This window comes from Mustelus asterias, unplaced genomic scaffold (assembly GCF_964213995.1).
Source record: "Mustelus asterias unplaced genomic scaffold, sMusAst1.hap1.1 HAP1_SCAFFOLD_559, whole genome shotgun sequence".
Classification (NCBI taxonomy): domain Eukaryota; kingdom Metazoa; phylum Chordata; class Chondrichthyes; order Carcharhiniformes; family Triakidae; genus Mustelus; species Mustelus asterias.
In genome coordinates this window covers 197413-214956 of record NW_027590509.1, presented here as the reverse complement: position 1 = coordinate 214956, position 17544 = coordinate 197413, and the positions used below count along the sequence as shown (strand labels likewise).

General features: G+C 49.8%; 1 pseudogene; it reads right to left on the bottom strand.

The window, feature by feature from the left end:
- Positions 1–17544, bottom strand: part of LOC144487036 (X-ray repair cross-complementing protein 6-like) — a 74779-nt pseudogene that overhangs the window by 29485 nt on the left and 27750 nt on the right.

Below are 17544 nucleotides of genomic sequence, written 5' to 3'. Positions count from 1 at the left end.
CCTGACTTGTACCCTGTAGATGGTGGACAGATATTGGGGGAGTCAGAAGGTGAGTTACTCCCCGCAGAGTCCCCAGCATCTGACCTGCATTTGTGATGCGCTATTCAGACACGAGGCTTGAAGCTCAGTAAATGAAAGGCTTTTATTTACTGTTAATGAAACTACCAGAACTTATATACACTATCCCAGACTGAAGGGGTCCCGGCCAGAGCAGGGACTCTTATACCTCTCCCAGGAGGCGGAGCCCAACTGGGATGTGCCACAACACTACAATACAAAGGTGTAACAACCCCACCCTAACCCAACAGCAACAATACCACAGTCCAACAGTAACATATGTACATCCTTGTAGTCCTGGCCAGCCCCTGGCTCAGCACTATCCAGTGGGAACCAACGATGGTTCACCACATTCACCACTCCTTTGAAAACAAAGGCCGGCGGGGTACGAAAAACCCAGAATAAAATGTCAGCAGTCTATAAGTTCAGACGGTCAGGGGGACCGCACCGTCGTTGTGACCTCCTCAATACCGGCGGTGACACCGGAGTAGGCACTCGCAGTGGCGTTCTCCCCAAAACGGCGTCCAGCTGTTCTTCCACGGACTCACAGGCCGGTTGACCCCGCGGTGACGGTAGTCCAGGGGATCCTGACACGCCCTGCGGTGGCGACCATCTTCTGGGCTCAGGCAAGCTGTACATGGGAGTAAAATGGTTAGGCAATGGTCCCGATGCTGCGCGCGCCATGTCCGGGGAAGAAATAAGAGATAATGGGTTTGTTACTGGGGGTATGGGAGCGACAGGGGTTGCTACGTCCCCTGCTGGCGCCAGGTCTCGGATCGAGACCGTGTCCTCTCGCCCGTCAGGGTATGCCACATAGGCATACTGAGGGTTGGCATGGAGGAGATGGACCTGTTCGACCAACGGGTCGGACTTGCGGGCCCTTACATGTCGCCGCAGGAGGACGGGTCCTGAGTACGTCAACCAAGACGGTAATGAGGTCCCCGAGGAAGACTTCCGAGGGAATGAGAACATCCTCTCGTGGGGAGTAGCATTGGTTGCCGTGCACAGGAGGGAGCGAATAGAATGGAGCGCATCAGGGAGCACCTCTTGCCAACGGGAGACTGGAAGACCTTTTGACTTCAACGCCAGTAAGACAGCCTTCCAGACTGTAGCATTCTCGCGTTCCACCTGTCCATTACCCCTAGGGTTGTAACTCGTGGTCCTACCAGAGGCAATCCCGTATGAGAGCAGGAATTGCCTCAAGTCATCGCTCATGAACGACGAGCCCCTGTCGCTATGGATGTAGCTGGGGTACCCGAACAGGGTAAAAAGATCACGGAATGCCTTGATCACCGTGGCAGCGGATGTATCCGAGCAGGGAACAACAAAAGGGAACCGAGAGTACTCATCAATGATATTGAGAAAGTACACGTTCCGATCTGTTGAGGGAAGGGGGCCCTTAAAATCAACACTCAGTCTCTCGAAGGGACGAGTGGCCTTGACTAAATGTGCCCGGTCAGGTCGGTAAAAGTGCGGTTTGCATTCTGCGCAAATCCGACAGCTCCTTGTTACCGACCTGACGTCCTCCAGCGAGTAAGGCAGGTTGCGGGCTTTTACAAAGTGGTAGAGCCGAGTGACCCCAGGATGGCACAGGTCATTATGGAGGGCGTGCAAACGGTCCTCCTGAATACTAGCGCATGTTCCACGCGAGAGGGCATCCGAGGGCTCATTGAGTTTCCCTGGATGAAACATGATATCGTAGTTATAGGTGGAGAGTTCAATTCTCCACCGCAAGATCTTGTCATTCTTGATCTTGCCCCTCTGCTTGTTGTTAAACATGAACCCCACGGACCGCTGGTCCGTGATCAGGGTGAACCGTTTTCCCGCCAAGTAATGGCGCCAATGCCGCCGGCCTCCACAATGGCCTGGGCCTCCTTTTCCACCGCTGAATGCCGAATTCCGGGGCCTTGGAGGGTGCGGGAAAAAAATGCGACAGGCCTGCCCGCTTGGTTAAGTGTGGCGGCCAGGGCGAAATCAGATGCATCGCTTTCCACCTGAAAGGGGATGGACTCGTCTACCGCGTGCATCGTAGCTTTCGCGATGTCGGCTTTCAATTTATCGAAGGCCAATCGGGCCTCTGGCGTTAGGGGAAAAGTCGTGGACTTAATGAGCGGACGGGCTTTGTCCGCGTAGTTGGGAACCCAATGCGCATAATAAGAGAAGAAGCCTAAGCATCTTCTCAGTGCTTTTGCACCAGTAGGTAAGGGAAGTTCAGCAAGGGGGCGCATACGGTCTGGATCAGGGCCAATGACCCCGTTTTCCACCACGTATCCTAGGATGGCTAAACGGCGCGTACGAAACACACACTTCTCCCCGTTGTAGGTCAAGTTCAGGTGAGATGCAGTGCGTAAGAAGTTCAGGAGGTTTGTGTCGTGGTCCTGCTGGTCATGGCCGCAGATGGTGACATTATCCAGGTACGGGAAGGTAGCCCGCAGCCCGTTCTGGTCCACCATTCGGTCCATAGCACGCTGGAAGACCGAAACCCCATTGGTGACACCAAAGGGAACCCTGAGAAAATGATACAAGCTACCATCCGCCTCAAAAGCCGTGTATTGTCGGTCCTCTGGGCGAATGGGGAGTTGGTGGTAGGCAGACTTGAGATCTATGGTGGAGAACACCCAGTACTGCACAATCTGATTGACCATATCAGATATGCACGGGAGGGGATACGCATCCAGCTGCGTATATCGGTTAATGGTCTGACTGTAGTCAATGACCATCCGGGGTTTGTTCCCGCTCTTGACCACCACGACCTGTGCTCTCCACGGACAAACACTGGGTTGTATGATCCTTTCTTTGAGGAGCCGCTGAACCTCAGATCTAATGAAGATCCGATCCTCAGTGCTGTAACGCCTACTTTTAGTCGCGATGGGCTTGCAGCCTGGCACAAGATTCTGAAACAAGGAGGGTGTGGTGATCTTCAGCGTCGAGAGGCTACAGGCGGGGCGCGTTGGGCAATTTGGAGGCTGCTGCTGTTTTCCCACTGCCAGTGAAGGGAGTGGCCCACCATACTGTAGGATTACACTCCTCAAGTGGACCATGAAGTTTAGTCCGAGAAGTATTGGCGCGCAAAGATACGGCAACACAAGGAGCTTGAAGCGCTCGTAAACTGTGCCTTGTACTTTCAAGGTTACCACGCAACTCCCTAGCACGGCAACAGACCGGGACCTCGATGCCATAGAGATTGTCTGTTTGGCAGGTTGAATCTGGAGTCCACACCGCTTCACAGTGTCTGGGTGGATAAAGCTCTCAGTGCTCCCGCTGTCAAACAGACAATAAATCACATGATTATTTACCTGGATATTCATCATAGAACGGTCGAGTCTCTGAGGCTTGGCCTGGTCCAGGATGATCGACGCCACCGTTGGTTCATGAACGCCACTGCAGGCAGCTGAAATCGATGCGGAGGACCCCTGCTGGTCGTTCGTGGTCAGTGTCGACCAACATGGCTGCCCCCATGAATCGCACGTGGGTGAGGGCGCCAAACTCAGCGACCCCTGGTGGTCATACCCCTCCGACTCCGTCGACCGTAATGGCGTCGTCCTGGTCTCGCACGTGGACGAACCCCGCGACAACTTCGACGATGATGACCCAAGCTCTGAAGAATCGCAGGCCGCACTGCCGTTCCTGGGTTTAGATCGGCACACTTTTGCATAATGCCCTTTTTTACCGCATGCGGTGCACAATACAGCTTTAGCGGGACACTTTTGCCGGGTATGCTTCGCTCCTCCACAGAAGTAGCACCGCGGGCCGCACGGGGCTGCAGCCGTCCTCTGGCCCGAATGGGAGCACGCCATTACACAGCATTTCGAACCCGAGGGACGAGGAGGGATTTGCGACTGCTCCTGCCACGTTGTCTCCACGTGGTCCTCCGGATATAAAACTAAGCTCTTTGAAGCCGACTCGAGCATCTCTGCTAACTCGATGGCCTGGGTAAGATTAAGGTTACCCTTCTCCAACAGTTTAAGTCGAATGTACGACGATCCGACCCCGGCCACAAACGCATCTCGGGCGAGGTCGTACATGCTCAGCTCAGCCGACACAGCTTTGCAGTCACAGCCCCTGGCTAGCTGTAGGAGCTCATTGGCATAGTCCTCCATCATTTCGCCAGACTGCCGTCGTCGAGTGGCTAGGAGGTAACGAGCGTGTATCTCGTTAGGTTGTTTGGTATAGCGCTTCTTTAGAAGCTCGAGGGCCTTAGGGTAATTAGTGGCCGCACGAATCGCGAGGTAGACAGTGTCGCTTACCCTCGCATGGAGGACCCGGAGTCTGTCATCATCTGTGGTGACCGCTGCGGAGGCTGCCAAGTAGTCTTCGAAACACTTCAGCCAGTGGTCGAAGGTGTTAGAAGCGCCCACCGCACGTGGATCTAGCGTAAGGCGTTCCGGCTTGAGAATTTGCTCCATACTCTCTCTCTTTTTTTTTCGACGAGAGTTTAACGACAGTAAATAAAATTGATGCGCTATTCAGACACGAGGCTTGAAGCTCAGTAAATGAAAAGCTTTTATTTACTGTTAATGAAGCTACCAGAACTTATATACACTATCCCAGACTGAAGGGGTCCCGGCCAGAGCAGGGACTCTTATACCTCTCCCAGGAGGCGGAGCCCAACTGGGATGTGCCACAACACTACAATACAAAGGTGTAACAACCCCACCCTAACCCAACAGCAACAATAGCACAATCCAACAGGAACATATGTACATCCTTGTAGTCCTGGCCAGCCCCGGCTCAGCACTATCCAGTGGGAACCAACGATGGTTCACCACAATTTGTAACCACAATATTTCTATTCCACCAGGACCTCAAAACAATGCATCCAAGGACTTGTGCGTTTTGAACCTCAGTCTGAGCTGTCCTGCAAAATGGTGCCTCATGCCACAGATATCAGACGGACATATTTTACACAGAGGGTGGTGGGGGCCTGGAATGCGCTGCCAGGCAAGGTGGTGGAGGCGGACACACTGGGAACGTTTAAGACTTATCTAGACAGCCATATGAACGGAGTGGGAATGGAGGGATACAAAAGAATGGTCTAGTTTGGACCAGGGAGCGGCGCGGGCTTGGAGGGCCGAAGGGCCTGTTCCTGTGCTGTATTGTTCTTTGTTCTTTATTCCAGCCAGAGTTCCCCACACCTCCAGTGGAAGTGGGCTCGAGGAGACACATGTTCTGCTCCATGGAAACAGAATCTCATCTGGACTTGAGCTGTCCGCTTAGTGGCTCTGGACGGGCTGAGATTGCGGTAATTAGCAATTAGGTCCAAGAATGGGCATTAAATCTGGAGTTTCAAATAGACTATTCTTATTAGCAGAATATTCATTCCGTTCCTGTGGTCCAGACAAGTCCTGGAGAATTGTGGGTTGTAAACATGTGAAATTTATTTTCAAGTTTTGTGGTTGAGGCAGAAAGGATGTTAACTCAACTGGACAGAGGGACAAAGGAAATGGGATCAAGGAAATATAGAATTTTACATACATGGTGGCACGGGTGGCACAGTGGTTAGCACTGCCGTCTCACTGCGCCAGGGGCCCGGGTTCAATTCCGACATCAGGTCATTGTCTGCGTGGAGTCTGCACATTCTCCCCGTGGGTTTCTTCTGGGTGCTCTGGTTTCCTCCCACAGTCTGAAAGACGTACAGTTAGGTGGAATGGCCATGCTAAATTAACCCTTAGTGTCAGGGGATTAGCAGGGTAAAGACATGGGGTTGCGGGGATAGGGCCTGGGATTGTTGTCAGTGTTGACTCGAATGGCCTCTTTCTGCACTGTAGGATTCTATGATGAGGAGGCCATTCAGTCCATCATGCCTGTTGCCTGCTCTTCATATCAGTGATCCAATGAGAAGACGGTGGGTAAATGTGAAAAGTGCAACCGAAAGGCACCAAATGCATTGATATAGCGCCTTTCCCAATCCCAGATGTCCCAAAACGCTTTACAGTCAATACTTCTGAAGTGTATTCCCAGTATTCCGGCCAATAGTTACTTCTCAATCAACATCACTGAATCAGATTGCCTGGTTATTGTCACTTTACTGCTCCCAGCTGCGTACCTACACCACAACGTGCACAGAGCAGAGTCCCAAGGGAGGGACATACCCCACACCGAGTTTAAACAGACTTGCTCCAGATCTGGGGGATAAACTTGCCTGGTGTGTCCAAGTCATGGAGGACATAAACATGCTTGAAGTCAACAGAGTTCTTGTGCCTCCTCCTGCACTGTAGGATTCTATGATTCTAAGAAACTGTTTTTGAGTCGGTTGGTACTATGATCTCAGACTTTTGCATCTTTTTCCCGATGGGAGAAGGTGGAAGAGAGAATGTCCGGGGTGCGTGGGGTCCTTAATTATGCTGGCTGCTTTGCCAAGGCAGCGGGAAGTGTAGACAGAGTCAATGGATGGGAGGCTGGTTTGTGTGATGGATTGAGCTACCTTCACAACCTTTTGTAGTTCCTTGCGGTTTTGGGCAGAGCAGGAGCCATACCAAGCTGTGATACAACCAGAAAGGATGCTTTCTATCTGGGGACATACGACTCTCACCAACACCTACAGATGCATCATCGAAAGCATTCTTCCAGTTGTATTTCCTTAGTCTCCTCAGAAAATAGAGGCGTTGGTGGGTTTCTTAATGATAGCGTTTTACTCATCTAATAAAATCAAATAACTGGGGATGCTGGAAATCTGAAATAAAAATGGAAAATGCTGGAAAAATTCAGCAGGTCTGGCAGTGTCTGTGGAGAGAGAAAGGATTCAGATCTTTCTGAAGTTGTGGCTGAGTCACATGGGAGGAATACCTTCACTGTGCCACCTGTCATGAAGCTGGAAATGTGTTTGCAAAAATTGAATTAAGAAAGACTTGGAAGTACTGTGAACTGTCAGGGAGATAGTGTTAAACTTGAAGAGGACAAAGACGGGGCTGATGGAATGGACAAGTATCAGATTAAATGTAATGCTGAGAAACGCAAAATGATTCGGCACGCTAGCACAGTGGTTAGCACTGCTGCTTCACAGCTCCAGGGACCTGGGTTCGATTCCCGGCTTGGGTCACTGTTTGTGTGGAGTTTGCACATTCTCCTCGTGCCTGCGTGGGTTTCCTCCGGGTGCTCCGGTTTCCTCCCACAGTCCAAAGATGTGCGGGTTAGGTTGATTGGCCATGCTAAAAATTGCCCTTAGTGTCCTGAGATGCGTAGGTTAGAGGGATTAGTGGGTAAATATGTAGGGATATGGGGGTAGGGCCTGGGTGGGATTGTGGCCGGTGCAGACTCGATGGGCCGAATAGCCTCTTTCTGATTCATTTTGGGAGGAAGAATGCATAGGACACAATATAAAATAAAACAAACAATTCTAAAGTGGGTGCTGGAGCAGAGAGACCTGGGTGTATATGTGCATAAATCACTGAAGGTGGCAGGACAAGTTGAGAAAGTGAATAAAAAGGCACATGGGATCTTGGTCTTTATAAATAACAGCACAGAGTACAACAGCAAGGGAGTGAAAATGAATTTTTACAAAACACTGGTCCAGCATCAACTGGAGTATTGCGTCCAATTCTGGAGATTGCAATTTAGGAAAGATATGACGGCTTCAGAAAAGGTCCAGGTGGTTCCAGGGATGAAAGACTTCAGTTACGTGGATAGATTGGAGAAGTTGGAACTGTTTTCCTTGGAAAAGTTCAAAATCACGAGGGATCTGGACAGAGTCAAGAGGGAGAAACTGTTCCCATTGGTGGAAGGATCAAGAACCAGAGGACCAATGCACCTAACCAGCACATCTTTCCGGAGGAAACTGGAGCACCTGGAGGAAACCCACACAGACACGGGGAGAATGTGCAGACTCCGCACAGTCACCCAAGCCGAGAGTCAAACACGGATCCCTGGCGCTGTGAGGCAGTAGTGCTAACCACTGTGCCACCCTATATAACATCTGGGTGAAGCACTGGCGAGGCTATGGTTTCAGGTCATAGATCATAGAAGATCATAGATCATAGAACCCTACAGTGCAGAAAGAGGCCATTCGGCCCATCGAGTCTGCACCGACCACAATCCCACCCAGGCCCTACCCCCATATCCCTCCATATTTTCCCCGCTAATCCCTCTAACCTCCTCATCTCAGGACACTAAGGGGCAATTTTAGCACAGCCAATCAACCTCACCCGCACATCTTTGGACTGTGGGAGGAAACCGGAGCACCCGGAGGAAACCCACGCAGACACGAGGAGAATGTGCAAACTCCACACAGACAGTGACCCGAGCGGGAATCGAACCCAGGTCCCTGGAGCTGTGAAGCCGCAGTGCTAACCACTGTGCTACCGTGCCGCCCAGGGTCAGGATTAGAATTATCAAAACGTGCGCAGTGTGTTGTACTTAAACATAATAAATAGGAACAGGAATGCTCCACCATTCAATGAGATCAAGGCTGATTTGATTGTGGCCTTAACTCCACTGCCCTGCCTGTTTCCCTCTCCTATCAAAAACCTGTCTCATCAGCATCGAATGTTCTTATTATCTAGAGGTGTACAGCATGTTAGAATCGTAGAATCCTACAGTGCAGAAGGAGGCCATTTGGCCCATCAGGTCAAAAGTAGGGTTCTGAAGACTGTGGAGGAACAGAGAGATCTTGGGGTCCATATCCACAGATCTCTAAAGGTTGCCTCTCAAGTGGATAGAGCTGTGAAGAAGGCCTATAGTGTGTTTGCGTTTATTAACAGGGGGTTGGAGTTTAAGAGCCGTGGGGTTATGCTGCAACTGTACAGGACCTTGGTGAGACCACATTTGGAATATTGTGTGCAGTTCTGGTCACCTCACTATAAGAAGGATGTGGAAGCGCTGGAAAGAGTGCAAAGGAGATTTACCAGGATGCTGCCTGGTTTGGGGGGTAGGTCTTATGAGGAAAGGTTGAGGGAGCTCGGGTTGTTCTCTCTGGAGCGGAAGAGGTTGAGGGGAGACTTAATAGAGGTTTATAAAATGATGAAGGGGATAGATAGAGTGAACGTTCAAAGACTATTTCCTCGGGTGGATGGAGCTATTACAAGGGGGCATAACTATAGGGTTCATGGTGGGAGATATAGGAAGGATGTCCGAGGTAGGTTCTTTACGCAGAGAGTGGTTGGGGTGTGGAATGGACTGCCTGCAGTGATAGTGGAGTCAGACACTTTAGGAACATTTAAACAGTTATTGGATAGGCACATGGAGCACACCAGGATGATAGGGAGTGGGATAGCTTGATCTTGGTTTCAGATAAAGCTCGGCACAACATCGTGGGCCGAAGGCCCTGTTCTGTGCTGTACTGTTCTATGTTCTATCAAGTCTGCTCTGACCACAATCCCACCAGGCCCTATCCCCATGCATTTACCCTAGCTAGCCCCCCTGACACTGAGGTGCAATTGAGCATGGACAATACATCTAACTCGCACATCTTTGGACTGTGGGAGGAAACCAGAGGACCCAGAGGAAACCCACACAGACACGGGGGGAATGTGCAAACTCTACACAGACAGTGACCAAAGCCAGGAATTGAACCCGGGTCCCTGGCGCTGTGAGGCAGCAGTGCTAACCACTGTGCCACCGTGCCATTGTAAACCTAGGGTTCACATTTGACCTACCTTCGTTTTCCTCTGCCTCCTCTGGATCCTCCTCATCTTCATTCCGAAAGTGTGACTGCCAATCCGCCATATCGGCTGGGGAGGAAGTGCCAACTCCCCTGTCAGGTAGAAAAACAAGGGACAACATTAACCAAAGGAGACATTCCTGGATCATGGGATTAGCCCAGAGAAGTGACAGAGACAAGGTGGCAGAATAATTCAGTCACTTTGGACTGAAACAGATTTAAAAACAAAACAGTGCCTTGATTGGTTTCACTTCTTCAAGGGCATACAGCTCTCTCAATCGGAGCTAGTGTAGACCATTCGGCCCCTCAAGCCTGTCCTGCCATTCAATAAGATCATGACTAATCATCTACCTCAACTCCACCTCCCTGCATTATCCCCATCTCCTTTGGCACCCAAAGTTCTATTGATTTCTGCCTGGACTATGCTCATCGAGTGAGCATCCACAGTCCACAGTGGGGTGGAGCGTTCCAAAGGGAGACGTATGGCTCCCAGCCTCATCTAGTGCTGGCCTCACTGCGGTTGATTAATTTTCTCCAGGCAAAGGGTATTAACAGATTCAAGGGAGGTGACCCAGATCAGTCATGAATTAGCTGAATGATGGAACAGACTCGAGGGACCGAATGGCCTCCTCCTAGGTGGAAAGTGAGACTTGGTGTTGGGAAATGTGCCCAATATAAGTCTCTTTTAAATTACACATCTGGATTTTAAATGTTTGGAATGATATACAACAGAGAAGAGCAATGGGAGAAGAAATATAAGTTAGTATTAAAGCAGCAGTTATTGAAATGTGTTCCCCTGGAGGGAGCTGTCCCTTTAAGAGGAGAATATGGCGCTTTAAGAGTGCAGTAAGAAGTCTCACAACACCAGGTTAAAGTCCAACAGGTTTATTTGGTCGCAAAAGCCACTAACTTTCGGAGCGCTGCTCCTGCATCAGGTGAGTGGGATTTCAGTTCACAAACAGGGCATATAAAGACACAAACTCAATTTACAAAACAATGGTTGGAATGCGAGTCTTTACAGGTAATCAAGTCTCAAAGATACAGACAATGTGAGTGGAGGGAGGGTTAAGCACAGGTTAAAGAGATGTGTATTGTCTCCAGACAGGACAGTTAGTGAGATTTTGCAAGCCCAGGCAAGTCGTGGATTACAGATAGTGTGACATGAACCCAAGATCCTGGTTGAGGCCGTCCTCATGTGTGCGGAACTTGGCTATCAGTCTCTGCTCAGAGACTCTGCGCAGAGACTCTGCGCTGTCGCATGTCGTGAAGGCTGCCTTGGAGAACGCTTACTCGAAGATCAGAGGCCGAATGCCCGTGACTGCTGAAGTGTTCCCCAACAGGAAGAGAACACTCTTGCCTGGTGATTGTCGAGCGGTGTTCATTCATCTGTTGGCGTAGCGTCTGCATGGTCTCCCCAATGTACCATGTCTCGGGGCATCCTTTCCTGCAGTGTATGGAGGTAGACAACGTTGGTCGAGTTGCAAGTGTATGTACCGTGTACCTGGTGGATGGTGCTCTCACGTGAGATGATGGCATCCATGTCGATGATCCGGCACGTCTTGCAGAGGTTGCTGTGGCAGGGTTGTGTGGTGTCGTGGTCACAGTTCTCCTGAAGGCTGGGTAGTTTGCTGCGGACAATGGTCTGTTTGTGGTTGTGCGGTTGTTTGAAGGCAAGAAGTAGGGGTGTGGGGATGGCCTTGGTGAGATGTTTGTCTTCATCAATGACATGTTGAAGGCTCTGGAGAAGATGTCATAGCTTCTCCGCTCCGGGGAAGTACTGGACGATGAAGGGTACTTTGTCTGCCGTGTCCCGTGTTTGTCTTCTGAGGAGGTTGGTGCGATTTGTCGCGGTGGCGCGTTGGAACTATCGATCGATGAGTCGAGCGCCATATCCTGTTCTTATGAGGGCATCTTTCAGCGTCTGGAGGAGTCTGTTGCGATCCTCCTCATCTGAGCAGATCCTGTGTATACGGAGGGCTTGTCCATAGGGGATGGCTTCGTTAACGTGTTTAGGGTGGAAGCTGGAGAAGTGGAGCATCGTGAGGTTATCTGTGGGCTTGCGGTACAGTGAGGTGCTGAGGTGACCGTCCTTGATGGAGATGCGTATGTCCAAGAATGCAACCGATTCTGGAGAGTAGTCCATGGTGAGCCTGATGGTGGGATGGAACTTGTTGATGTCATCATATAGTTGTTTCAGTGATTGTTCACCATGAATCTAAAGGAAGAAAATGTCATCGATGTATCTAGTGTATAGCATCAGTTGAAGGTCCTGTGCGGTGAAGAGGTCCACTTCACCAGGCAAGAGTGTTCTCTTCCTGTTGGGGAACACTTCAGCGGTCACGGGCATTCAGCCTCTGATCTTCAGGTAAGCGCTCTCCAAGATGGCCTTCACGACAACGCAGAGTCGCTGAGCAGAGAGTGATAGCCACGTTCCAAACACATGAGGACGACCTCAACCGGGATCCTGGGTTCATGTCACACTACCTGTAACCCCCATGACTTGCAAAATCTCACTAACTGTCCTGTCTGGAGACAATACACATCTCTTTAACCTGTGCTTAACGCTCTCTCCACTCACAATGTCTGTACCTTTAAGATTACCTGTGAAGACTCACATCCCAACCATTATTCTGTAAATTGAGTTTGAGTCTTTATATGCCCTGTTTGTGAGGAGATCTCCCACTCACCTGACGAAGGAGCAGCGCTCCGAAAGCTAGTGGCGTTTGCTACCAAATAAACTTGTTGGACTTTAACCTGGTGTTGTTAGACTCCTTACTGTGTTTACCCCAGTCCAACGCCGGCATCTCCACATCATCAATAACCAGGGCATAGATTTAAGTTAAGGGGCAGGTTGTTTAAAAGAGATGTGAGGAAAAGCTTTTTCACCCAGAGGCTGGTGGGAATTTAGAGCTGACTGCCTGAAAGGGTGGTAAAGGCAGGAACCCTCAGAAGAAGCATTTAGATGAGCACACGAAACACCATAGAATGCAAGGCTACAAATCAAGTGCTGGAAAATAGGATTAGAATAGATAAGTGTTTGATGGCCAGCGTGGAAACAATGAGCCAAAGGGCCTCTTTCTGTGCTGTAAAACTCTATGTCTCTATGACTGTATGTATGTAAAATGAACACTGAGTGTGTGGGTGAGGGCACTCAAGGTGGTGCAGGGTGGTGAGAGGGGTGAGGGGGGGGGCTGCTTTACAATGGTCTTCAGAACTGGGCTAATGTCTCTGTGAATGCCACCTTAGCATCCACTACCTCCATTTCTGTCTCAGGCAGATGGATATCCCGCGGAGGGGCACTACAGGGATGGAGGGAAAATACTCAACTCCCAATTCTCGCCTGCACGATGAATTTCCGGCCCAATGTTCCAGATCAGGAGCCTTCCTTAAATTCATTTAAAACAGGGAAGCTGGATAAACCACCTGAGAGAGAAAGGGTACGTTGAGAAGCGGAGAGGAAGCAGAGTGGGCAGTAACTTGTGTGGAACTTACAAACTAGCACAACCTCGTTTGGCTGAATGGCTGTAGACTTCATGTTACAGTTCACTCAGAGAGTCCGAGTTGCCTTGGTAACCTGAACTTTTCCATGCGTGTTGTCGTCTGGAGCTATGGTCAGTGACGGTTGAGGCTCCAACATTCTTTCCATCACATGTCTGACCAGGAATCTCTCCCACTCTCACCACCTGACATTGGCGTCTGTTTGGAAGGATTTTGCAGGCTGATTTTCAACCTGTTTGGCCGCATTATGAACTCACCTTCCTTGGACATCAAGTCCTGGGGTGGGACTCGAACCTGGAGCTTCTGGATCAGAGGCAGGGACACTAACCCACTGTGCCACAGCACCTCGTATATTTGATGTAATTCTATATCATAGAACAAGAAGTTGTTGATGATGAACTGTTTTTAAGCACGTACAGAACCAGGGAGGAAGGTGAAAGGAACAAATAGAAGTTGTATTGGAAAGAAGAGATTTTTTGGGATATTCCTTAATGGCAGAAATCCGGAGAGTGAGCAGGGACAGAGACACTTGTGGGTTCATGTGCATCTTTCAAGGTGGCTGGACATATTGAGAGCGGTTAGCAAAGCATCTTGGGCTTCATTATTAGAGGCACTGAGGACAAAAGTAGGGAAGTTATGCTGAACCTGTATAAAGCTTGGGTTAAGCACCAATTAGAAGACTGCACTGAGTTCTGGTCGCTTTAGGAAGGGTGTGAGGGTCCTTGTGACAGTGAAGAGGGAGATTTATCAGAATGGTGCCAGGGATGGGGGGGGATTTTAGCTACAGGGTTCGGTTGGAGAAGTTGGGGTTGTTCTCCTTGGAGTGAAGGAGATTGAGAGGAGATTTGCCAAGGGTGTACAAGGTTTAGATCAAGTGGACAAAGAAAAGCTATTGCCGTTAGCTGAGGGTACAAGGACTGAAGGAGACAGAGATGAGGTTTCGGGCAAGGTGTGCAGGGGGGAAAATGAGGAAGGGGGTGAAATCAGATATGATGAAAGATTTCGAAAGGAAATTGGATGGGCACTTGGGGGAAGATAAACTTGTGGGGAGACGGGGATAGAGCGGGGGAGTGGGACTGACTGGATTGTTCAACAGAGAGCTGGCACTAACTCAATGGTCCCTTTCTGTGTCGTGACGATTCTGATTCGCTCAGTTACACACATCTACCCTCAGGAACCTCTGGCTCAGGGAGCAGTAAATAAAATCAGCCAGCAGTCTCTAACAGGGAGAGTGTGTGTTGGGTATGCACAGGGCCAGACTGCGATACCTCTCACAGTCAAATTGCCTGTCAATACATGCTGGGCCCGATTCTACCACCGTGTTGCGCCCGTTTTCGGGTGCAAAAACTTGGTAAAGTCAGGCGTGAGGCGAGTAGCGCAAACCACGCCTGCCTTTGTGCCGGTTCCTCCTTCACCAAGGCCCGAAAATGGCCACGATTAGGACCGCCAGGGGAGGCATTATCCGGCCCAGGAGGGATGTGGTGGGGAGGGGCATTCTATCAGGTTTTTTTTACTGCGCATGCGCAGTTGGAAGCACTGATCGGAGTTGCAGGGTTTCAGGCGCATTAAGCCCCACCCACAGACTTCTTCAGCGCAATTCGGAATCGCTGATATTTTTGCAGGCAGAGTGTGTATGGAGGCGCCTGAGAATGGGTCTAAAAGTCGGATCTGAAACACTCCCAGTTTCAAGTCCCCCCCGTCCAGCACTGAGAATCAAAATGGTAAAATAGGGCCCGCTGTCTGACCTCACTCATAAAAACCACACTTTCAGCAAGGAACCAATTGTTGCCAACACTTGTGACCGGAGCACAGGTCAGCACCTCTGAGAGGAGAGAAAGAGCATCGGTCTGTTGTCCTAAAATCTGTTTAATGTTTATTTATTAGTGTCACAAGCGTGCTTACATTAACACTGCAATGAAGTTACTGTGAAAATCCCCGAGTCGCCACGCTCCGGCACCCGTTCGGGTACACTGAGGGAGAATTTAGCACGGCCAATGCACCGAAGCAGCACGTCTTTCAGATGTGGGAGAAAACCAGAGCACCCGGAGGAAACCCACGCAGACACGGGGAGAACATGCAGACTCCACACAGACAGTCACCCAAGCCGAGAATCGAACTCGGGTCCCTGGCACTGTGAGGCAGCAGTGCTAACCACTGTGCTGCCGTGCCGCCCGATTGAATATCTCAGTGGGGAAGAATGGGTCATCAATATCTTTAGAACATCCTCACCTCGCTTCTCCCTGACCCAAGACAGGTTTGGGATAACACTGTAAGGTGTCTCTTTACACAACACCTTTCATAACATCAGGACACCCACCATCAGCAACGTACTTTTGAAGTGTCGCCACTATTATAATGTAGGGAAGACAGTCACTCATTTGGGCATGGCAAGATCCCACAAAACAGCCAGCAGATGACCAGGTTTTAGCGATGTTGGTTCAGGGCTTGGCTAGAAGTCCCCCGGATGACTCTTCCAAAGAGAATGCCACCTGAGAGGGCAGATACATGGCCTCCCTTTACTGTCTCGTCCAAGATGCAGCAGCTCCAATCTCGCCTTTTGCACCCAAGCCTCTGGAGTGGGACTGAAACCACAGCCGACCGAAATGGAGTTAAGAGTGTGAGCCCCCTGAAGCACCCCCAAATCGAGTGAGTGAGATTGCCCCTCCATTCCCCCCAGTCAATACTCTGGGTATTTGAAACGGGGAAAGTTTCCCATTTCCCCAGCACCAATAATTGCAAGCTTACTGAGTGTTAATCACCACAGTTAGCAACTGCACTCAAAACTATCTGGGGCAGAATGAACAAATGGAAACAGGATTTAACGCAACAAAATGCACATTCTTAATTACACTGCAAAGGATTCCAGGAAATGGTACATGTGTTTATTGAGAATGAAAGACAAGCTGCACTGAAGCTGCCATTCAAATAAGATTAACACACTCCCAACCTCACCATACCGTGGGTGGCACGGTGGCACAGTGGTTAGCACTGCTGCCTCATAGTTCCAGAGACCTGGGTTCAATTCTGGCCTTGGGTCACTGTCTGTGTGGAGTTTGCTCATTCTCCCCATGTCGGCATGGGTTTCCTCCGGATGCTCCGGTTTCCTCCCACACTCCAAAGATGCGCAAGTAAGGTGGATTAAGCATGCTAAATTGCCCCTTAGTGTCAGGGGGATTAGCTAGGGTAAATACATGGGGTTACGGGGATAGGGCCTGGGTGGGATTGTTGTCAGTGCAGACTCGATGGGTTGAATGGCCGCCTTCTGCACTGTAGGGATTCTATGATTCAAAGTGGGTTAGAGAGAGATTATGTCAGAAATGGAGAGTTGTTTAAATGAGCAAATATGTTAATGCTTAAAAGGTCCTCTTTCTTTCTTCAGTTCCGCTGAAGCATTTTACTGTCAGGATTGTATCTCCCCCCAGCTCCTGGCCTTGCAATTTCATCCTCAAACTAGCCTTGTCCGCCTCTGCCATCTCCTGGTATTCAGTTGCATTGCCGCCCGCAGTCTCACTCTCGGCTCAACATAACTCCTGATTACTGAGGACCTCAGGCCGTCCCTACCAACCTCACAGCCAGGGAAGGCATGCTCACTGTTCTGAAACAGGGAGGAACGTGTCATGTGCACAGCAAGCTCCCATAAATGGCAATGAGATAAACGAACCAACAATCTGTGACGCTGGTGGCGGGATAAGCGATGATCCATACCATCACTAATAGGATCTTTAAAATTATGAAAAGTTTTTGATAGTGGGAGAATGTTTCCTCTTGTTTATTTATTTCAGGAAGGGTGTAAATGCATTGGAAACAGTTCGGAGAATGTTTACTGGACTCATACCAGGAATGGGTGGGTAGTGTTTTGAGCAAGGTTTGGAGAGGTGAACCTTGTATCCGCTGGAGTTTCGAAGAATAAGAGGCGACTTGATTGAAACAGATAAGATCCTGAGGGGGTGTTGACAGGGTGGATGTGGAGAGGATGTTTCCTCTTGTGGGAGAACGTAGAACTAGAGACTCACTGTTAAAAAGTAAGTGGTCACCCGTTTAAAATGGAGAAAAGGTGAAACATTTTCTCTCTGGGGGTTCAGTGTCTTTGGAAGTCTCTTCTTGAAATGGTGGTGGAAGCAGAGTTTTTGAATTAATGCTATTTTAAACCCCTAAGCTAATCCCAATTGCCCACGTTTGGCCCATATCCGTCTATACCCATCTTACCCATGTAACTGTCTAAATGCTTTTTAAAAGACAAAATTATACCCGCCTCTAATACTGCCTCTGGCAGATTGTTCCAGACACTCACCGCCCTCTGTGTGAAAAAATTGTCCTTCTGGATCCTTAAGTATCTCTCCCCTCTCACCTTAAACCTATTCCCTCTAGTTTTAGATTCCCCTATCTTTGGGAAA